General features: G+C 43.8%; 1 pseudogene; it reads left to right on the top strand.

Moving 5' to 3' along the window:
* Window positions 1–7,233: 7,233 nt before the first annotated feature.
* Window positions 7,234–8,167, top strand: LOC144752658 (2',5'-phosphodiesterase 12 pseudogene; annotated as a pseudogene).
* The last annotated feature ends 16,807 nt before the right edge of the window (window positions 8,168–24,974 follow it).

Raw genomic sequence — 24,974 nt, 5'->3', positions numbered from 1 at the left:
TGTTGGACACATACTATCCCAAAAGGAGTCGACATCTGGAACAACTATGTCTGTATGAAGTACTTCAAAATTACAGCTTCAAAAGAATTGTGAAACAGAATTTAAAAGAAGGAAAGTTTGCAGTAGTTGTATGTCATGGTTGTTTAGTAAAACATGCAAAGGGTAGTCTTATAAACCACAAGAAACTTAGTTGGGAAACTCCAGATAAGCGGGAATTTTACTATTTAGTACTTCTGCAACTGTTTAAACCATGGCATAGCGGAAGTGAATTACTGCTACGAAGATTCTTTTAATGCATGTAAAGATAGCATTGGATTTACAATTTTCCCTACATATTTAAAAATGTTGAATGATGAAGTTGAATAGGAAAAGACTATTACAGCTGAAATAGCTTATGAAAGTTCTCAAGATTGTCAAAGTAGTGGTCCATGTAGTCAAGATCCTCTTGGACAACCAATGCTGGTAAATAAAGCAGCGAATGCTATGCATGAAGTCGAAATTGCAATGCAACAAGCACACGAGGAGAATAGTACATTGTAAAACTTAGCAGAATAAGTAAATGTTAAACAGAAAGAAAAATATGTGCAAGTGAGAGAGAACAGATAGAACTTGGTTTGTTGCATAAAAAAAAGAATGTGTGTGTTCATATTTTAAACCTCTTCTGATATACATCAGTGGTCAAGCTGGGACTGGTAAAAGTTTTTTAATTAAAGTTTTGACCAGTTATCATCAAAAAACTACTGGTTCACATTTATCTTGTGTGGTAACAGCTCCAACTGGATTAGCTGCACACAATGTAAAAGGAGATACTTTGCATAGATTATTGATGTTACCAGTTGAGCATGATAATACATTAAAATATCAGAAGTTGTCTGGAGAAGCTTCTTATGAAGTGTCAAGAGTGCTGAAGAAAATGAAACTTTTAGTCTCAAACTTAATGCTTGCTTTTGTACACTTAAGAATGCAACAGGTATTAAAAACAGATTACGACATTCTCTTCAGGGGAAAACATGTAAATGTATTTGGAGATCTGCTACAACTAACCCCTGTAAAAGGAGAACCAGTTTTCAAAACTCTTCTACAAGATGACACTAAGAAATCTTTGGGAAGTATTGGAAATGTGAATCTTTGGTTACATTTTGAATATAAAGAACTCACTACGAATATGCGACACGCAAGAGATGAAGATTATGCAAATATTCTAAAAGATGTAAGAATTGGTGATCTAAGCAAATATGGTAAACAAGCTTTTCAAAGTCGTCTACTAAAGAACTTGTTTACAAATGAAAAACACTGGCAGAAGTAATGTACAAGAAAATGAAAGAAAAAAGTCTATAGTTTGCTTAATGCCTACAGTGGAAGAGTGTTATACATTTAATAGAGAACTTATGAAATTGGAAAATCAAGAAATAGTTCACATTGAAGCTATTGATAAAATCAGAAAAACTACAGACTAAATTGGATTCTTTGGAAAAGTATGTATCAAAAACTGCTAGCTTAGAATTTTTTTTGATGTATGTTTAAACTGTTGGGTAATTTTGAAGCATAATCTGAATGTAGAAGAAGGTTTAGTGAATGGAGCAATGGGGAAAGTTGTTGAATTTTTGAAATATCAAAATAGAAATGAAATTGAATTATTGAAAGTTAAATTTGATCAGATTGCAGAGGTAAAACCGATTTCACCTACTGCCGCATGTTTTTTGCTTGTAAAAGACTTATATGTTCGTAGAAAACAGTTCCCCTTCTGTTTAGCATATGCAATAACTATTGATAAATCACAAGGTATAAGTGTAGATAATGCTTTGGTAAATGTAGGAAGAACTGTGTTTAAAGAGGGAATGGTATATGTTTCATTATCTCAAGTTAGAACGTTGTCTGGTTTGTATTTAATTGATTTTGACGAGAACAAGGTTAGTGCTGATGTTAATTGTGTAAGAGAATATAATCGTTTGAGAAGGCTTTATGCTCCCTGTTTAGGTGAATATCATATTTATGAGAAATGTGTTGTGTGTTCAAAATGCAAACATGTTCAAGAATTAACTATAGTTGAAAAGCAGAAAGAAAATCAAGAGAAAAGAAAAGATGTAAAGAAGCAGAAAATACAAACAAGTGATGATGTTGTTGGATGCCAATTAGTAAATGCTTCTGGTTTCATCTGCTATGGTAATGTTATTCTAAACATTATATTTTATCTTGAAGATGTTTATGGTGAAATTATGGAAAGTTAGGAAAAAACATTATGTTCGGCACTTTATACTTTATTTAAAGCAGGGCCGGACTGGCTACCGGGCAGTTGTGTGTGCTGCCGAGCTGGGGGCTGATTTCGTTGATGGGGACCTGTGTGTACAAAACGAAATTCGTTTTGCTTTTTTTATTTCAAAGCGCACGCACGTCCCCATCAACGAAATAAGCCCACACCACAGAGAAATTAGCCCCCAGCTCAGCAGCACACACAACTGCCCGGTAGCCAGTCCGGCCCTGATTTAAAGAACTAGCTGTTCCCGGCCTCGCGTTGCTGTGGCTCAGTCTGGTTAAATGGAAGAGAAAGAAAAGAGTAAGCGCACATTTCTAATATGTTTAATTTCACAATGCTTGTGGGTTTACAATATGTTTTTGTGACTATTGTCTTCATACGTCCCTTGTAGTTGTTGCCCTGCAAGCAAATCGATAGGGTCTGTTCGGCCTTTCGATTCAAAACACGTGTGTATTGTACACGCGCTTATTCGAATCCAACATTGTGTATATATAAACATGCGATAACGTTGCAAAGTGAACCAACTCCTCCCCCTCCCTCCACCCCCTTGCCGGTCCGCCATCCTGACACCAACTGTCCATCCTACTATATGTAGACTATTGTCTCTATGTGTCCTTTCTTCCTGTTGCAAAGTGAACCAACTCCTCCCCACTCTCTCCACCCACTTCCCGGTCTGCCATCCTGACACCAACTGTCCATCCTAATATATGTAGACTATTGTCCCTACGCGTCCCTTGTATTTGTTGTGCAGCAACCAAATCAATAGGGTCTGTTCAGCCTTTCGATTAAAAACACGCGCATATTGGAAACGTGCATATTGGACATGCGCGTATTCGAATCCAGCTTTGTGTATATATAAACACGCGCTAATGTTGCAAAGTGAACCCACTCCTCCCCCTCCCTCCACCCACTTCCCGGTCTGCCATCTTGACACCAACTGTCCATCCTAATATATCCTAATATATGTAGACTATTGTCTCTATGAGTCCTTTCTTAATGTTGCAAAGTGAACCAACTCCTCCCCCCTCCCTCCACCCAATTCCCGGTCTGCCATCCTGACACCAACTGCCCATCCTAATATATGTAGACTATTGTCTCTATGCATCCCTTGTAGTTGTTGCGCAGCAACCATATCGATAGGGTCTGTTCATCCTTTCGATTAAAAATACGTGCGTTTAGGACACGCGCGTATTCGAATCCAATGTTGTGTATATATAAACACGCGCTTCATTGAATCCAAAGTTGTGTCAAAATTTCAAAGCAATCGGTGAAGAACTTTCAGAGATTTAAGATTTTGAACAAACAAACATTGACATTTTTATTTGTCTGTTCGGGCTTTCGATTAAAAGCACGTGTGTATTCGACACGCGCATATTCGAATCCAATGTTGTGTATATAAAAACATGCGCGTATCCGAATCCAACGTTGTGTCAAAGTTTCAAAGCAATCGGTGAAGAACTTTCGGAGATTTACGATTTTGAACAAACAAACATTTACATTTTTATTTATATAGATTGAGAACTGATAGAAGTAAGATCCATTCTGCTTCTGGTATTCGCTAACTGTTGGATACAGGTACTGGATCTTTAACGTTCAGTGCTAATATACAGCAAGATGCACAAGAATTTGTGATGGTTATACTTGGAGTACAAGAAGATAAAGGAATTCAGATTGAGAGTTTATTTGGACTCAGTTACAAATGGGAACATAAATATGAACAGTGTTCATTAACTTCAAGCACTATAGTTGACAGAGAACGATTTCTATATTTAACAATACCTGACTGCAAATCTGTACCATTTTCCAAATTAGTAAAAGAACCTGATCATGAGATGATGTGTTCTTGTTGTAAATCAAGAATGCTATCTACATTATGCCTACAAAGATATGGAAAATATTTGATTATAATGCTGCAGCGCTGTAGACCAAATAGAAGAAAAGTGGAATCCAAAATTAAAAATGTTGTTGCTAATCAAGTATCTATTTCTGGAAGAACTTTTGCAACAGTTGCTATTGTTTTACACGCTGGAAGTACTACTACAAGTGGACATTATACAGTTTATTTAAAGTGTAATAATGGTTGGAGTCACTGTAACGATACACACTTGGAAATGAAACCGAGATTGCCTTATGAATTACCCAACTCATACTGGATATTTCTGAAACAAAGATTTTAGATACACCATTAGGCTTCATGGGAAGGTGTAAAGTAAACCTGGGCGGGCAACTTCGCTACGCCCACGAAGTGGGCGTAGTGTTGCCTACTTTGCCCTTTGCAAAGTAGGCAAAGCAGGCAACACTACGCCCACTCCTTGGGCTTAGCGAAGTTGCCCGCCTCCCTCCCGCCCTCCCGAACATACCTAATTTAATTAAATGGCCATTTCTCGCGAGAAATGCACATGCGCGGCCGCCCGCGCATGCGCATTGGTTAGCAGACGGCATCGTGAACGAGCAGAGGGAGCCCCGGGACGCCGCGGACAAGGTAAGTGCATTTTATTTATTTTTATGTGCCCATTTAAATAAATTAGGTATGTTGGGGAGGGGGGCATGCGGCGCGTAGTGGGGCTACGCGGAGGGCGCAGGTGGGCGTAGTTTCTCGCCCACTTTGCGTAGCTTCGCGTAGCCCCACTACGCACACTACGCCCAGGGTTAGTGTAAAGATACTTTAAGGAATTCATACTAGATGCTTTTGAAGCAAAATTTCTGATACATTATCTGGCGTATTGGGAAAATGTGCACAGAAACTATGAAGACAATCTGATTCACATACTGATGCCCTAATATAAACTTTGATACACCCATTCTAAAATGCAGACTACTATTTTTGAAACCATACACAGAAGAATGGCATATACTATGTAGCACTCACTGTTTCCTAGGTCTACACACACATCCAGTCACTTATACATGTAGTTACTCATCAGTACAGGACTATAATATGCACTCATACATATACATGCAGTCACACTCTGCCACTCATCCATAGAGTTACTCACACACCTAGTCAGTAATGCAAAGAATCAATCAAATACCCATTTACTCATGTATGCAGTTATACACACCAACTTCGTTATTTTTAGACATATCACATCACTTATTTATACAGATACTAACACATATTTACTGCCTTATACAATTACTGATAGTAGCAGACACGTATTTATACCCACACTCTTCAAATAACTTAGTCTCATGTGTACTCATTTATATACTCCAACATTCACATATAGAACATTAAAACATATGTAGTTAGTCACAGATATATCACTTAGACATTCATTCACTCACCAATCTACCCATACACACATTAAGTCACCCATACAGCCCCTCCCAGATGGAGTTTTTAATCCATACAACCAGTGAATCACCTACTCAGACATCTATGCACAGACTCATACACCCACACACAGACACTCCGGGACCCATACAGATAGTCAGACAACAAATCAAGTAACCTATATAGACACTCATGTAGCTATTTAGCAACCCATGCAGTTGTTTACACACCAATGGAAAGACTAATACTGACTTTCACTAACCCATGCATTCAGTAAGATATGTTCAATCACTCACTTATACAGTAAGTCACGCACCTATGAAATAATTCCTTTAGGCCTTTGTAAATGCATTCATTCTTCTACACCTTGGCAGATATATATAAAACATACTAGCAGCCCGTCCCGACGTTGTCCGGGAGCAATCAGGCTTCTGGGCCCCCGCCCGTCCCGACGTTGTCTCAGGCTTCAGGGCACCTGCCCGCCCCGACGTTGTCCGTGGGTCCCCCGGAGCGCACCCGCCACTTTCAGGGCCCCCAATGAGCCGCATACGGGCCGCTTCACCTACCTCAGCCACCGCTCCTCCCCGCCTGTCTGCCGCTCCTCACCGGTCCTCACCGCCTGTCCGCCGCTCCTCACCGCCTGTCCGCCGCTCCTCACTGCTCCTCCCCGCCTGTCCGCTGCTCCTCCCCGCGCTCATGTCCGCCGCTCCTCCTCGCGCTCCTGTCCGCTGCTCCTGATGTCAGCACGCACGTCGCGGCCGGCGCTACTTCCAAGGGACTACTTTTTTTTTAATCGTAAATATTTTAAAGAACGTATATTTTATTTTTTTATATAGCCTATGTCCATCTGCAGACCCTGACAATTACAACAATGTATCGGGTGTTTGGATTGGCGCTGTGGTTCCCGAGTTTACCCGCCTCAAAGGTTCAAAGTTCTCTCTTTATAATAGTAGTATAGATTTACATTTTATAGAAACACACATTCACTGGATGATGTTATGAGTGATGTCATGAGTGATGTCATTTGAGATTTCATCAGTGATGTCATCAGTGATGTCACTGACCATGTCATGAGTGATGTAATATGTGACATCATCAGCAGTGCATTGCAGGCACGCAAGTTATAGTTAGCTCAACTAACTATAACAGGCGAATTTCTCTGGTTTTATACGAGTCAAATGTCCAACTAACTATAACGTCCCTGAAACCTATGGTTTTTTCAATGAATTTCTAAGGTTTTTTAAATGCTAATTCATAACTATAACATCTGTAAAAGCCATGGTTTTTTCAGTGAATATAGAAATATATATATTCTTTTTTCTTCAACGAAATTGTGCTTCGCTTTCAAAGCAATCTACATATCCTGGCTATTTCTATTTCTCCATATTGAAAGTGAACAGAAGGCAGGCTGACACCGTACCAAACTGGTCTTGGTCATAGGATATCACCAGCCGACTTGTCGTTCCCACTGGTGTAGATTTTGTCTTTTTTCTGTGTCTATGCCGGTGTGAACTGTGATTCCCGGAAGCATGTAATGAATGGCTTTCCTGACGTGTCCCGTTAGCTAGAATCTACACCGCCCGGTATTATACTGGGCGCCTGGTTGATGCTGAGGCCCTCGACCTGGAAGCTATTGCGGTGTATCCCGGGTTACCTGCTCCGGTCCTACACCTGCTCCAGCACCTGTAGCACACCTCGCGGGATGGAGAAGGCTGTAGTATGCTGTGTGCCTTAGGAGCCAAAGCTGACCCTCTCCTTCACTCTTGATGGCACTCAAAAGCACACGCAAGAGGACCAGTCGGAGCCGCTGGGTTGCGTAGCAACCAACGCTGTGAAGGCAGCCCAGAGCATTAAGGCCAAGCAATGCAAGCGCGGTGGAAAGGCCTCCCCATCTGCCTCTCCTGCAGAGTAATCTGTGTGCCTCTACTGCCAGGAGCAACTGCTGCCCAATGAGGTGCTCAATGCCGAGGCTTGGCGCCATTCTGCACATGGGTGATGCACGCTATACGGTGGAGCACAACCCGCCCTCCTTCCGCCAGGTGCAGCTTCCCCACCACATTATAGCCGGCTTCCCCTTCTGGCCTGCTCTGCACATAAAGTTTGGGCAGCAGGAGGCCTCAATTTTCAGCTTGTTCAAGGAGGCACCAGAGGAGCCAGGAGATTGGCCCCCATTGGTAGCCAGCGGGTCAACACACCGACCAACGTGGACATCGGGCTGCGGCTGAAGCTGCACTGCACCCCGGGTAGTGTGGACCCCTGCAGTACGGCACCACCTGGGAGATAGAGGCCAGCTGCATGGTGGAGGCTGGGCCCGGGGTGTGCGGCTTTGAACAGTGGCCCCTTGCACACAGCGGGCGAGCGCTGAGTCGCTCCTCCGCACAGTCTCCTACGACATCTTGGCAGACACATACATGCAGACCAAGCCCTCCTGGGTCATGCTCTACCCCTACGGTGCACCCTATGCCCAGGAAATGGACTACAGGGAGACCTTACTGTGCAAGGAGCTCAGTGGCTACAACGCAGTCCTGCTCTTTCTGCAAGAGGCGGACTGCCATGTCTTCACGGATAGTCTCTGCCCAGTCCTGGATGCTTTCTGCTTGTTTTTGTTTCCTCCCACTACAAACCAAAACACATAGGTAAAAGATATTGTAATTTACAACGCCAGTAGCTCTAAATCTCACAATTGCAAGACCAATTTGCATTGCAAATGCTTGTTGTTAAATGGTGTCAATCCGTTCAGTAGTTGCTAGGAAATGTACAAATATTTGAGTTAAACAACTGAGGCCACAGTGGATCTGTGATCCCTCCAGATTTCGTGCCAGAGTTCTGATTGACTGCCAACACTTGATAAGGGAAAGTGTTGTCAGCCAACCGTGTTGAACTGAGTCACAAGAAAAAACATTAAAAAAAGAGAAGTGAGCAGGGAAGAAACACCCTGACTCCCTAGGCCTCTTGAGGGTGGTGGGAACACCCAGGGCCCAAAAAGCATTTTTTTAATATTTTCATCTGGAGTAGCTTTGGATCCGCAACTCCGGATTAAAGTTTCACATGCTTCATTTAAAATATAGGCCCCTGGGTGGGCCAGGTCCCAGGGGTACATGTAAATAAGTAGGAGGGGGGTGCACACAGGTACCTCCTTCTAGAATACCTAAAGCCACCATCTCCCCAGGGCATCTTCCTATATTTATGCGGGGGTCGCCCTTGTGGCAGCCCATGCGCCCTAGGGACTGCCACCTCCCCAGGGTACATGCATTATTGAAAAAACAATGGGGGACGCCATACAGTCTCCTCCGTAGTCCTGGGGACCACCACCTCGCCAGGGCACAAAAACAAAAATGAAGGGGGTCTGTTGAGGACCTCGGGCCCGGGGACCAACACCTCGCTGGAGCTTACTTAAAAAAGAGGGGGGGCATGGCCCCCTTATGGAGCCCTATATGGCCCTGGGGCCCAAAATGGCCCAGGTAAGGGGACATTTGAGATGTCATCAGTTATGTCACTGACCATGTTATGAGTGATGTTATATGTGAGGTCATAAGAGGTGCATTGCGGGGGCACGAGTTATAGTTAGCTCGCTAACTATAACAGCTGAAATTCTCTGGTTTTGAATGACCCCTGAGCCTAACTATAACGTCTCTGTAACATTTTTTTCCAAGGAAGTTCTAAGTTCTCTTAAAATTCCAATTCCTAACTATAACGTCCCTGTAACCTTTGGTTTTTTGGAGTAAATTCTAAGATTTTCTAAATGCTAAAATGCCTGACTATAACATCCTTGTAACCTTTGTTTTTTTCAGTGAATATATATATATTTAAAACTTAACATCTTGAACAATGCTACACCTAAAAATGTTATATGAGATTCTGCTGTTTGCCTGTCCTCGTCATATTTAGAATTCGAATTGCAGTGACACTTTGTGTGCTTCCTGGCATGCCATCAGCTCCAGCAGCTGTCACTAAGCTGATTCTCAGAAGCTGAGCTTTGCAAATAACCCGACTGACTAGTATTTGGAAACAAGATTCAGACGCTGGCACCAGTCAAAGGCAAAACAAATCATAATGTAGAGAGTTTTCAAATGGATAATTGGCAGAGATTATTAGATGACATTTTATCCCGCCCGTATTACCACCTTGCACCAGGAGCAGAAGCTGGACCACTGTTTACATCATCTACAGGGGTGACAGTCTAGTACAGTGACCCACCCTTAAGAGTGTTAATGAAGTGGATGGTTTGAGAGAGGACTTGCTCTGATGCCAAAAGCCCCACCCAGGCCGAGACAATTAATAAAGGTTACTTGTATAAGTGTATCTCTGCTTGACTTGGATAGGTGAAGTCAATGAGGCATTATTATGAAAAGGAGCAGAGGATGCCAAGCGGGCAGTTTTGGACTTGTTGCATGGGCAACCTGTTGATGCATGCACTCCACTCTTCAGTAAAATACCTCACACGCATCAGAATTAAGTGTCTGTCTCTGCCAACTTGCTCCTACATACCAGAGAGGGGGCGTTTATATTAAGCAGAAAACTGGCACTTGCCGATCTTGTGCCAAGGAAAAGGTGATTGGACTTATAGTTTTTCCTATCAGAATGACCCTGCCAGTGAAAACGAGCATTAGCAAAGCCAATAGGTTTTGCCTTTGCGAGCTTATCCATTGCAACGTGGCTAGAAAAGTAATTTTGCAGGCACATGCTAGAGTGACCAACTGTCCGTAAATTTCATGGACCGTCCGTAATTTAGATCTCACATCCGTTGTCCATGATGATCCCTTTAATGGAAGCCTTTTGTCCATAATTTTGGGCATTGCAGAGAACAGCACTGTTCCCCTACATGTAGCCTCAATTCCCTGATGGGGCCGCCTTGCACTCCTCCTTGGAGAACAAGAGCAGACCCACCCTGCCATTTGTCATTCTGTATGCTGGCTGATTGCCACATACAGAATGACAATGGGCCAGTCTGGGATGCAAAGCATGTGATGGTAGGCCTCCCCCAGCCTCCATCTAGGGGAGGGCATTCTGTCCGATGGAAGAAATGTGCAAAAACGCAAATGCTGCTAGGTAAAAATCCAGTTTAAGAAAAGACGCTGGTGAAAGAGTTAACAAGAAGGGACTAGAGTTCTTTTACAGTATCATCATTTTAGAACTGATGCATTTTCAATATTATATTCAACAAAGTCATGGTTGCTGCTTTTGTATTTTATGCAACTAACAACCATTGATAAAGGCAATAGGTCCGGTTTGTTACAGGTGTAACGTGACCCGTTGTGTTATATATCTGGATACAATGACAGAAGAGGCAAAATACCAGTCGGGCTGTACACTATACTAAGCACAGATTTTTAGCTTAGGTGTTTTAAGCCACACCCATATTTACATCGAACACCCCCTTTTGAGAGACCCCCAGTATTTTCATCCCACTTAAAGCCCTGGAAACACCACCATGTCACAGTCACCTCATGGCCTGCCACTGTGCATCATGCATGACTCACAACTTCCACTTTTTCAGATTGCCTATGTACAGGGGCATAGTGAACTCTCCCCCACCCCACCCCACCCCTTGTTTTAGGAACTACAGCAAGGGTGAAATTCTGGATGGGCTTCTTCTGTCAGTAACTCTGCAGACATAGGCTCAGCTCATAATTAATGTGAAAAAGTGGGCTAGTTAGTAAGTGAAGGGACGGCTGGATGGATGGATTAGTCAAAGGTTGAATGGATAAATTAAAGGGTGGATGGATAATGAGAGAAAGGATGGATGGATGAGTGAGCAGAAGGATGGATGAGAGAAAAGATAAATAGAGAATGTATGTGTGGATGGGTAGATGGATGGGTTAAAGGAAGAATGGATGAGTGTAAGGATGGACGAATGAGTGAAAGGTTGGATGATGTGTGAGTGAATGGGTGGATGGATGAGTGAAATGATGGATGGGTTGATAAATTGATAAGTGAAAGGGTTAATGAATGGACGGATGAGTGAAAGGATGGACATAAGGATGATTGAGTGAGTGAAAGGGTGGGTAGATGGACAAAAGGATGGACAGATGAGTGAAGGATTGAAAGGGTGGAAGGATGAGAGAAAGGATGGATGAGTGCTAGGGTCAATGGATGTATTCATGAGCAGATGGATGGGTGGATGGTTGGATGGAAGGAACTTTGGCTAAGTGGGTCGATGGGGAGAGAAAGGGGGGATGGATGGATGACTGAAAGGGTGACTGGGTGGAAGGATGAGTGACTGTGGATGGATGAGTAAGTGAAAGGATGGCTGGATGGATGAAAGGGTAAATGGCTTGAAGGATGAGTGAATGGATGGATGGATAGGTGGAAGAGTGGATGGGTGAGTGTACAGATGGATAGAGTGAAAGGTTGGATGGATGGATGAATGAAAGGGTGGATGGATGGATGAATGAAAGGGTGGATGGAGGGATGGATGAGTGAAATGATGGATGGTAGGATACATGATGGATAGGTTTGCACATTGTTGAATATGTTTGGATATGGATGGGCTTACTTATATACTATTGTGCGACCTCCTCTAATGTGTCTGCAAAACTTATCCTTTGTCCCGAAGTTTTGTCCTGAATTTTGACCGCCTGTCCTGAATTTTGACCTCCTGTCCTGAATTTTTACACTCACCATCCTGAATTTGCACCCATGCCAGTTGGTCACCCTAGCACATGCACGAACCATGCGCCCACCTACAGAGTGTCCTGTATTTACCAATCCAACCATTATTGGAAACATAGGATGCAACATGGGTGGGGAACCGACATGGAGGGCATGTGAAGGGCATGCAACATGTAGCTGGGAGAGAAGCACATGAGCAATAAAATAGGGGGGCAGGAGAAGCAAATGAGGAGAAGTGCGCCGCGAACGGGGTCAATGACATCATTCAGAGAAAGGGTAATACATCGTGCTTGTGAGGGAACATACACAAGATAGACAGCAGAAAAATCATGCACTTTCTAAGAGTGCTTAAAACAAAAAACGAAAAAGTAGCACCTGTAAAGTAAGCAGTGGGAGGACACAAGTAATGCATCCATGCTACAGGGCGGGGACAAATGCACAAACCGCAAATAAAGCCCTCACAAGATAAGGAAGCAAACAAATGAAGGTGGGTGACAACAGTGGAGCTGGAACAATTTTTGGAGTGAGGACCTGACACCAATGTTGCATTATTTATCTCATAGGGGTTTTGAAAAATCTTAACTTCACAACACAATAAGTATAGCAAATGAGTCATGCCCATGCAGCAGGAGCATGGTAAGAGTGTGGTATATAGTCGGTTTTGCATTTTGGAGCACATTGTTGCAAATACATTACTAAAGAATAGTGTGGTAGCACACTGTCATTTACAGTCTGCATATTTGCTGTTAACATAGTAACAACATTTGCACATGCATGCAGTTTTACTAATAAAATGATGCAGCACAGGAACGATAATGTTTGGAAATTGGGTTTTAGCAAACATCTATTATCTCAAAGTAAAGTGCCATTATTTGTTTTCATCCTATTAAAATATTTTTTCCATCACATTTCAGAATTACAAAAACGTGCTTCCTTTTTGTTTTACCAACTGATATATTTTGAACTATTTTACATTTGATTGACAAGTATTTAAATGTTGTTTATTGCAGAAAAACGCAAGATTGTCAGATAGTTCATTTTACAAAATCCCTAAAAGTTGCAGTCAGAGGAAGAAAATTAAACACCAACCTACATTTTAAACAAATAAGCAGCAATTTGAGAGAAGACATAGCTTGTCCTTTGCCCACTGTCTTTGAACACATAGCAAATATGAAAAGATAAAAACAAAATGTAAAGGCATCTTTATTGCTCATTCCCATTCTGAACTCCAACATGTTTATGTGGGGTGTGCTTCAGCACCCCACCACACACATACCTACCTACTTCCAGCACCTATTAGTGACAATGAAGCCAAGCAATGGAAAGCAATTTGCGGGTTCTAAGCCCACTATACATGGATAATAGTCTCACAACATGTGCTGTACAGCATCAAGAAGTCGAAAGCTGACAAGAACAGAGCCCAGAGAGAGTGGCAAAGGAATCGCACCCCTGACCTGCTGAAGAAAAACAATGAGCTGATAAGACCGCTGAAGATGCAAATAAACGGGCACAGAGGTGAGAAATGGGAGGCAGGTGTGGCTAACTTGTAGGACTCTGACAACTCTCTCTGGAGAATGACCCGACGCTTGACTGGGAAGAAGGAACCAAACCCACTGATACAAGGAAAGGCTCATCTAGCATGCAGCAACAGGGATAAGGCTGAGGTCTTCGATGACACGCCGGAGGCATCCTTCAGGCCTAAACAGGCCAGCAAACTGGCAGCAGAAGTCGAGCAAGAGGATGCTAAGCACCACCTGGAGCACCCCCCAGAAACAGAAGCTGCAACCATTGGGGAATGCTCAACGGACGAAGTACTGACCCTGGCAAAGACATTGAAATACGGCAAAGCACCAGGCAAGGACAGAATAGCCACCCAGGCCATCAAGATGCTCACAGATGCCACAGTGGATCATCTTGCTGAGATCTTCAATGCGTGTATGCAGCACCAGTACTTCCTTAATGCCTGAAAAGAAGCAAGAGTCATCGTTTTCCCTAATGCTGGGAAACCACTATGAGATGCTGCAAATTACTGCCCCATAAATCTGTTATCTAGCCTATCGAAGCTCTTTGAGAAAGTTATCCTCACACGTCTCATGGACTTTGCGACAAGCGAAAACCTCCTCACCAAAGAACAGTTTGGGTTCCGGAAAGATCACTCCACAAATCACCAACTTCTCAGAGTTCTGGACATCATTAGCCATGGATTCTACATCAACAAGTCTACTGGAGTAGTCTTCCTGGATGTAGCCAAATCATTCGACCGAGTATGGCACAACGGACTGCTTTTCAAGCTTATCAAGCTCAAGTTTCCAAGCTACCAGGTCAAGCTGCTGTTTAGCTACTTTTCAGAATGAACCTTTCATGTGGCGGTACAAGAAGAATGTTCAACATCACGCCCTATTCTTGCTGTAGTGCCTCAGGGATCAATTCTTGGACCATTCCTCTTTAATATATTCACCTACGATATCCCCATGGACTTAAACAAGACTGATCTTGCTCTTTACGCCAATGATGTTGCAGTCATCTCCCAATCCTTCAGCGAAAAGGAAGTGGCTAAGAGCCTTGACACATTGCTCAGCAGACTCCAAATGGTACAGGCAGATCACCCTAAACACAAGCAAAACCACAGCAACATTATTCACCAGAAAGCTGAACAGGAAGCATCCCCAGATCCTCCTCAATGGAGAGGAGATCAAATGGGAAAACAGCCTCTCCTACCTGATGGTGACTCTAGACTCCAAACTCAACTGGAAAAACCACATGGAGAAGACTTGCAAGAAAGCAACAACATAACTGGTCACATTGTACCCACTCCTGAGGACCAAGTCAATGCCTATGCAGAGCAAGGTATGGGCAAGCACCACAATAATTCGACCAACAATGACGTATGCTTCACCAGTTTGGAGTGGCTGCTGCCCACAGTATCAGAAGGACCAACAGAGACTACAGAGCAAGGCCTTACGGATTGCAGCAGGTTCTATCTTCACAAGAATAGCAGACCTCCACAGAGACCTAGGCGTTGAAATGTTAGCCGACCATCTCTGTAAACTCAGCAAGATATTTTTACAAAGGATTGGATCAAAAAGAAAACCCTCTGATCAGGAAACTTGCTGACATTTCTGCAAACCCATTTGACCGCTACCCGCGGGGCATCACAGCGCTGACCATGAGAAACTGTAATTGCGACTCGGCATCCAAAACTCATAACTCGTCACTGCCAGAAGGCTACTGCCTCCGCAGGCATCTAAAACTCATCACTGTCAGAAGGCTACCACCTCGGCAGGCATCCAACACTCATCACTATCAGAAGGCTACCGCCTCGGCAGGAATCTAAAACTCATCACTGTCAGAAGGCTATCGCCTCGGCAGGCATCCAAAACTCATCACCGCCAGAAGGCATCTTGAAAGACAAAGACAAGACTCTGGGATAAAACTTGCTGAGATTTCTGCAAACCCACTAGACCGCTACTCGCAGCTCATCACAGTGCTGAACTTCAACTGTGACAAAGTGTCACACATCAATAAGAAAATCGAAACAGAGCCTAAAAAACTCAAAATGAATGTGGAGTAAGGAGGCTACTGTCTCGGTATCCAAAAACTCATCACTGTCAGAGGGCATCTGACAGACTAAGATAAGACTCTCGACATGCGCTGTATAGTAGGCGAGACCGAAAAAACTCACATGCAGAAATGTGAATGAATTTGTCACAGAAACTGACCGTTTTCTTTTCCAGCTCACTGTAGGGAAAGATGCTAGAGTTGGATGTAAACGGAGTGTGAAATGAGCGGCAATCTACTTTGATTTTTTTCTTACGGGTTTTACTCCTTTGAATAATAATGAAACAATTGCAGTGTTTTTATTTTTTTTATTTTTGTTTGTATGCGTCATTATTTTACAATTGTTGTAGTTCAGAGTCTCTTTGAAGATGTCACCTACTCCAGATGAACTGGGGGCAGCTACAATTTCGGTGATGTAGGTATATGGCTGAACGGAGGTCATATTATATTGCAATAACTAATGTATGAGACCATAAAACGTCATTAAAATGGCTATGGAGAACAATTAAAGAGGAGTAGGGAAGGCCTCTTTCAGAAGAAAGTTTACCTTAGCGATGTAAGCAGCATGAGAATGGAGGGGCAGAGCATTTCTTAGCCCAGTGTCTTGGAGGACTAGAGGTAGGAAAAGGGTACAGAGCATGGTAAACAAACAATGAGAGTCAATGCTAACAAAATCAGCACCTTTTTTTTCTAAATAGGGCTTCAACCACAATTCTCCCGTTTCTAACCACTTTGAATACCAAACGTTATTTTGTCCTTATTAGGCCCTGGTTCCGGATGGAGCTCAATTTAATTTTCGGGTGGACGAGGTTGCACCTGAAATGGTATTACACAGAATTATAAATCGGGCACAAATTGGGCATCCAAAGTATTTTTGTGCACAAGATCTTTTACCAGGCAAACCTTGTGAAAATGATGTGGGTAACTTTCATGTTGGATGGTTGGATTGTTGAAACAGAGTCGATACTTGGTGGAAGAGCTACCTTTTTGCAGGTTTATAGCGCTAACTTGTCCCAAGGGCATTAGAGCACTTTACATTAGAACCGTTTTTATAATGAAGCCAAAGTTAAGGAGGGGAAAGGAAGCTTTGAAAAAGGGGAATAGGATATGAGATGGAGGAGAAAAACGGACCTGAGCAGAGGTTGCAGGAAGTGAGAATCTAAGCTTCCATCAATGGCCTTTGCCTGTCTCCATCACCGCCCCCTCCCCACACCCTTCCCCTATCCCATATAGGTCAACAGGGTATTTTAATGTATTTTAGTGATGTAGGCTCATCTCGTCTTTGTGCTTATTCTCTGAGCTCTCGTGTCCACTGTGAACTTTTGCAAGGGCACATTTTGTTGGCCCCTCTCACCCTGTGCAGGAGGCACGACAGAAAACTACTTATGTGGTCTATCCATAGGAATGGTGTTCCCTCAGCCAGTGATTTGACTACCGGTAGGAAGCTGGCTCTAAACATGGTATACCACTAGGTCGTAATATCGTTCACAGAGTCCAGTGATTCCCCCAGTGGGGTCTATAGAAACCCAAAGTGCTCTATTTGTGGTATTGTGGGCGAGCACCCTTAGGCCTAACAGGGGAATGTAAGATATTTGTTGTGCACACAATGACTAATAAATGACACACGACTCAAAAAGAAGATCCACGCCAATTTTTTATAAAAATACGATTTGCTCAAGATTTACTTCAAAATTTAGCAAAAACATATGTATGATTTTAAATAAAAGTTATTTTCAGTTTCAAAAGTAGACACAGTGCAATTTTCAGTCTTTGCAATGTTACCACATGGAAAAAAACAATAATGCAGGTAAGTAACATACTTACAGTTCCAGTCTTTGGGTTTCAGGGTCAGCAGAGGGCAAGTTTCAGGTAAGCACAAACACTGCACCACCAGTGGCACAGGGTTGGCTGGGTGCAGAGGCCAAAGTTGGAGATTAGGTCCAATGTTACCTACTGGAGACTGGAGGTGCTTGAAGACAGGCTGCTTGCAGGTAGGTAAAGCAGCTGCTGGGGTCACGCTTCAGAGGTTGAAATTAGCATGGGGCCACAAGGCAGCACCAGACATACACCACCACCAGCAGCATAGGGGTGGACGGGTGTAAAACACGGTGTTGGGCGCCCAATGCAAGTAAATGGTGAAACTTGGATTTGGAAACAGGCTGCAGGTGACAAACTAGAGGCTGTATGAGGAAACTAGCAACAGCAGACTTAAGTTGAGTTGCAGTAGGTCAAGGGAACACTGTTTGAGCTCTACAAGGCCAAAGGGTTTTGGGTATGGTAGGGTCCGTTGACGGTGGGTTTCTCTTACCGGAGCAGGGTGTTGCCAGGGGGAGCCTTCAGATTAACACTGCAGGCACCATCATGGAGTCCACGAGGGGTCAGCCAACACTGGACTTGGGCTCGGGATTGCTGAGGAACCTTTTGTGGATTGGTGGGCCACCTGGGCACAGGCCAGAGTGGTCAGTGATCAAGGATCCAGAGTGCACCAGGGTCCTTTGTGTTGGTTTCTTGTGAACAGAGCTGCTCTCCTCAGGGTTCTGCTCTTTCTCAAAGGCAGGCAGTCCTCCCAGGGGTTGTGGAGGTCGCTGGCTGAAGGATAGGTGTCGTTATTTTCACAGGGTGTTTGAAGCTGCAGACAGGCGGTAGGTATGAGGCCAGGTCAGTGGGTGTCGGCTTTCTTCTCTGCACGGTGTTTTCTTCGTCCTTCTTATTAGGTCGGCAGGAACTAGTTTCAGGGTCTGGGAAGCCCCCTAAATACTAGCTTTGGGGTTGTTACAGGGGAGTAGCAGGTAGGGACGAATGGGTTTCTTACTTGGGGTGATTACACCCACTATATTCTCACCATCCTGTGGGAGGGGCACAGCCCTAGCCCTGATTGGATAAGTACCACCATCTTCAAGATGGTGGGCACTGATAAATATGGTGGAGTTGGCAAAGGTGGGCATGCCTCCAATTCTGTGTTTTCCCACCAGAATTGGGGGTTTAAACCAGCGGCTGCCATCTGCTGCTAGTAGCAGAGGCTGGGGGTTGCCTTACAAAGGTGGCAAACCTTTGAAGCTTTCCTCTTGATCACTGGCCCATCCTGGGTGAGAAGGTGTGGCACCTCCACCCAGGATGTGCTTTGTTTCTGGTCCCAGAGAGCAGGGGCTCTCAACCCAGAGATCCAGAAATTGTCTGGTGGTGGCAGGCTGCCTAGAGCCAGCCTAAAACCACACCAGGATTGTTAGGTTTGCAGGGAACACCTCTGAGGTGCCCACTGAGTACATGAAGCACTAATTCCCACACTGGCACAGGAGTAGTTTGGTACCAAATACTACTGTGTTCAGGGAGGCTAGCATGGGGCTGTGGAACTCAAGTTGAGGAGTTACAAGCCTATGTACTCTCTATGGCTTTACCTGCCACCTGCAATATTAAGGAATACACCTCAAAATTGTAGGGGATATCTGCTCATGCAGATATGCCCACACCTGAGATATAGGGCTTGTAGGGACTGCTAGAGGGGTCACTTACCTATACCTTAGGCAGTGCTGGTTGGCATTGCACACAGGTAGTGTGCCATGTCGACTTTGTAGTTTTTGTCTGCACCATGGCATGCATGTTTCAGTGGCAGTCTAGATGGCCTAGGCGAGGGGTCCCCAGGGGAGCCTCTTCAGCCCCAAAGCCCTAGGGAACCCAGATACCATTTACTAGGGGCTTACAGGAGACCTGAAGGGCAAATTGTGGAACAGTTTTAGGGAAGTAGTACTGGCACAGAGGTTGGCAGGGACCTTTTTGCACTACAGTCGAAAACACATCATTTTTCAGGCACTAACAAGGTGGCTAACCATGTCAAAAGAGGAACTTTCTCACACTTATGTGGTCTATACATAGGAATGGTGTTCCATCAGGCAGTGAACTGACTACAGAGAATATTTCCAGATACAGTAATAGTACAGAACAGTGTGTGCACCTAGAAACTGTTAATACACAAACGGGTGTGGGGTACAGCCTTTAACTACCAAGGCTGGGTGTGTGTAAAGCTCAAATGCTGGCACCACCTAGGAGGTGACATGCATCGCCAAAATAGGAGCTGTTTCCTTTGTGGACCATCTTTTATCTTAGCCCTATCCTCACCCGACACATGATTTATGGTCTTTGCTGGGTGTGCCCTTCGGTCAACAGCATCTGCATTAGTGGATTTCTTAGGTGGCACCATGAAACAACCATTAGTCTCTTGGAATATGTTATCAGCATAATATAGCATGGTCAGAACCAATTATAAAAAGTGCTTAAGAAATGCTAGGGAATCTTAGTCCTGCCAGAACCGACATAATAAAGAATCTATCAAAGTTATTTTAAAGCAGGGATAAAACAATATGTAACTTGCTAGGGATCGGGGTAGTGGCTTTTCAGACCCATGAAAACCTCACAGGCTTCATGAATATAGTACCAACAACAAGTTAATAATATTCCTGATCAGGCAAAAAGTAATATGCGCTGAAAATTAATGATAATATTCAAAAACAGAGACAGATCATAGAAGAGGGCTCAGCCTATCCAGCAAGAAGCATTGACTCAAAATTTCAGAATCTATATAGAATCAAATTGCAAATTAACAGGCCAGCAAGCAATTAGTATATTAATCAACTGAATATTTTCATATAAGATTTAGCAATTGAGGACAACACCAGTTCAAAATTATAAGTGTGTTTTTTGAAGAACTCTGGGCCCGATTCACAGAACTAACTTAAGACAAAATCCTAAACGTACTACTTTTGGTATTCACAGAATGCACTTACTACTTTTGATATTCACAGAATGGATTTACGACTACTAACTTTACATCCGCACATTTCAGCCATGGCTAAATCTCCTCCACTGGCCGAAATCCCCACCTCCGGGCCAGAAGTCCCACCTCTGGGCCGGAAGTCTCACTTTTGGGCCGGAATCTCCGCCTCCGGGCCGGAATCTCTGGCCCAAGTGCGGACATAAAATTAGTAGTCGGAAATCCATTCTTTGAATGTCAAAAGTAGTAAGTGCATTCTGTGAATACCAAAAGTAGTAAGTGCATTCTGTGAATACCAAAAGTAGTACATTTAGGATTTTGTCTTAAGTTAGTTCTGTGAATCGGGCCCAGAATTTCTGAAGATGTTGTTTAGGCAGTGCACTTAGAGCAACAACAATCAAAATGGAAAAAACTAGATGTGCATGGCCTGACGGGTGTCTCTCTGTGAGATCATTGTTCTCCAAATGAGACTCCATCCCCATGCTGCTGCTGGCTCTGACTAGCTGTTTTGCCCGGTGACCGTCTCACCTCTACATTCACCCAAGGACCCCAGGACGCCGTCCTTCACTCCTCCTGGCCACCTCGATGGGGTGAATGATACTTGGCTTGAAGTGCTACTTGGAGGGCCTTGGCAGTGACTGAGAGCGACTTCTGTATCCTGTACTTGTGCCCAACCTTCGTGGCCTCGGAATGCTGTGATACCCATGGTGCGCAGAGAGGAGGCGCCAATTCGCGGGACCCTGGCATTTGACTCCCTGTGCTCCGGGGTGTGGTTAGAAGCATGGCCTGTACCAACGAACGGGTGCAGCACTCACTACTATGGCCCCATCCAGGATTGACTGTTGGTGGCTGAGTGGCGAGGAACAGCCTCCTGAGAGGCTCGGTTCTGTGGGCCCCTGTATATGGCACAACCTAGGCGATAATCCTCTGAGGGTGAGACCTCCAGAGTACAAGGCAAATGGTGGTGCACGGCACTGAGCCAGCCCGGGGGACTTGCAGTAGTCAGAACAGCCTGAGTGGGCTCTACTCTGCTTTTCCACACCCCACATGTTGGAAGACCCCTGTGATGGGACTAGAACCGGTTGCTGTGAGCTCTAAGGATTAAGCAGTGCTGCTCTTCTCTCCCTGGAAGGCTAGGGCCCACGGGTCACCCCAACTGCCCCAGCGGGACTTTGCTCCACAAGACACCATTTGTTGTGCCTGGCGGGGGGATCCGACTGCTTGTGCTGCCAGGGAGGGGAACTCCCCGTGCACAAGCGGGTTAGGGCTCTTCTCCTCTCCTCCTTATCCTCGGCCACTACATCATGCTTTGGCTGCTCTTCTTCGCTGTGTTTTGCGTCTCTCCCAAGAGTCAGCTCGGGGGACTCCAGGACGGGCCTTTGCAACTGAACTGTGTCCCAGTTCCATAATGAGGCGAGGGGGCTCCCACTCTGCTTAGGTGCAATTGATGATCGACACATTCACAGCTCTGAAGGCAACTCTGGCCAAACAAGACTCTGCTGAAGCCCCTTCCCCATCACAAGCAGAACAGCCTAACACTACCAACATTCTTCTTGCCATCCAGGACCCATTCTGCGCTGCAGTCCAGGATTGGGGAGGGTGGTATGGATGTCATACTTCTATGCCAGGATCTCGACAAAGTCTCAGAGCGCATCACCGAGTGCCGGATATCAGACCTAGAGGACTCTGTATCAACCTTGAAGGTGGAGGTGACTCGCCTGAACATAGCATCCTGAAGATCTGGGCTGACGACATGGAAAGCCGTGGCTGGTGGCACAACCTCCGGTTTGCGGGCTTCACTGAAGGGGTTGTGTGAGCAGCTCCTGAGGACTTTTTCAAGAAATGGATCTTGTCATGGGTCCCTGAGGGGCACCTTTCCTCGGTTTTATGATGGTATGGGCCCACAGATGCTTGGCGGCGGTCCCCCAACACCCAATCATTGCGAAGATACTGAACTTCAAAGATAGAGATGGGGTTTCTCACTCAGCCCGCTACCAGGCCCCTCACACTTTTAGTCAGCTCATATCCTGGTATTTCCTGATTGCACACGCAGAGTGCAGCATCCTCATCCTCAGTACAGTTCAACTCAAGTTCGAGCAATTTCTGTAACATTAGAACAGCTGCTTGGGAATAGAGTATCAGCAATTCATAGCGTTTTCCCTTTTTTCTATGAAGCATTTCATTGTTCAGATTACATGACTGAAGGTAGCTATGTAATTGAGTTACTTGATTTTTCCGGATTGTATTCTTTTTACCTGCTACATCACACTCATCCCATCAAGACTGACCAATACAACAGAGTGGTCTGACATTTCTGGTGATGCCAAGGGGTGTCACCCTGGAAACTTATGGAGTATAATGGCTCAGATTTTGGGACCGGTGCGGAGGCACCCATTCTTGGATTGGAGACTGCTCATTTTGGACATCTAAGGATATAAGATACTTACGATGCAATGTTGTAATTTGCTACCGACTGGTGTGCTAGTGCAGAACTGAACCATTTGGCTGAAGGGTTTCACGATACACTACTGCGACTTTGTTGTTGCAGTCTTGATGAACCCTTTTTCCCCATTTCATTGATTATTCTCAGAGTATGAAACCTTTATTTAACCTGATATTAGGGCTGAATGTTATTATTGCTTTGATGACGTCCCAAAACCACTAAACTCAAATTGTAACTAAATTTCTATTGAATCTGTCTCCTCATTTCATTGAGCGTAAATTTATTGGTCTGAACTAATTGAAGAGTTTAGAAAACGTTTTCACGTATAAGAAATATAGGTTGGTGATGACAATTATCCCATTCCTGGTCCTCATTGGATAATTGTCCATTCACCGAACATTCCAGTCCCTATCAGTACAGAAAAATATCCATCGGAGGACCAAGAGGTTGAAACTGGTACTAGAGAGGTAAATACATTTAATAAAATAATAACACCAAGATAGATAACAATAAATTTAGAGGAACAGTGTAACGCTACAACAGTTTTTCTGGTAGTGTGACGCATGGTTTACGGTCTATAATAAGGGGGAGGAATATTGAGGTCTCTAAAGTTTTATCTTAAACTCAAGTTCAGAGAAAGAGTTCACCAGGTAGCACTTCTGGAGAAGACAACGAGAATGGCGAAACATGGTGTGAGTATTAATAGGGTTTGCTCCTTGAAGTTGCTCAGAATATAATTTGCAGAAGTTAATTGAAAAATATTGTTTAGCACTTATGCTTGAATAAGATTTCTCTATTGCAGTTGTTGGATTAAAGTTGTTATCAGGTCCTAAGTGGCCTAAAATCCCGGGATATACAACTAAGGGTGTTCTCTGTGTGGCATACGCTGAGTAAGTTTGTCTGCTATGATTCGAAGGTGCCTTGCATGAGATGTTGTCGGCAGTACCACCAGAGAAGCAAATTTTGTGAGAGTGTGAAGTTTTAATCGTTAGGATTTTTCTCAAGTGCACAGAGAACAATCTTAAGGATTTAGGTGGAGTCGCGCTGGTCGAGATTTCACTTGGAGTGTATGATTAAATGTCTCTTTTGAGTAAGTGAAGATCAATATTTTCTTTTAGTGCAGCAGACAAGTTTATTTGAGAAAAACATTTTCTAATAATACTGCTTTGTAACAGTTTGTGCTAAAACAATGTCAATTGAATATGCTCATAGAATTTTGCGCAGTGATTGGTTGGTTAGCGTGAAACCGCGCCGGGATTGGTTGATAGCGTCATAGAGAGCTACGCAGAAATTGGAAGCTTGGATGACAACAAGGAAGTATTTACTAGAAATATTTACAAAGGACAATTGGGAAATGTATTAAGAGAAATTAAAATTTTGAAGAATATAAAAACATTATACAGGGAGATGTGCTCATGCCTAATAGAAAGGGGGTACCAATACCACCTGAAAGAACACCTGATTTGTATATGACCCAAGAGAAAGGTTATCATACTTGTACATGGTTAGAGAATTGGATAAAGTATGCAGAGAATGATGAACCTTTAGCTTTTCCATGATATAGAGCATTTAATATACAAATTCTCAAATATTTAAGGAGACAGCTAGACGATATTAAACCACCTCCAGGACCTGGACCTATGCAGTTTGAAGCCCTCGGAGAATGGGAACATGTTATCCATCAGAAAGAGAAACAGAAATAGCAGGGAAGATCTAAGAAAACCATACATAGGTATGTGGAGGCTAGATGGAATGCCCAACAGAAAGCATGGAGAACAGATATAGTGGAGGGAACACAAATGTATCCCATATTGATTGCAGTAAAGGATCAACGAGAAAAATTTAAAGAAGAAAAAAAGTCTTGAAAATTCTCAGAAATTAGCATTAACTGATGAGAGTGAGAATTAAATAGATGATGAATTTTTAAATGAATTATAGCTAAATTGACCTCCTCAATATAATGAAGATCAATCTCAAACAGGGTTAAATCCTTTTGTAAGAACTTTACCAGATGCATCTTCAATGCTCACCAGTTCAAATATACATAATCCTTTTTTGACTGAAG

This window comes from Lissotriton helveticus, chromosome 5_1 (genome assembly GCF_964261635.1).
Source record: "Lissotriton helveticus chromosome 5_1, aLisHel1.1, whole genome shotgun sequence".
Lineage (NCBI taxonomy): Eukaryota > Metazoa > Chordata > Amphibia > Caudata > Salamandridae > Lissotriton > Lissotriton helveticus.
Note: the sequence above shows the minus strand (reverse complement) of the source record. Positions and strands in the feature narration are given on the sequence as shown.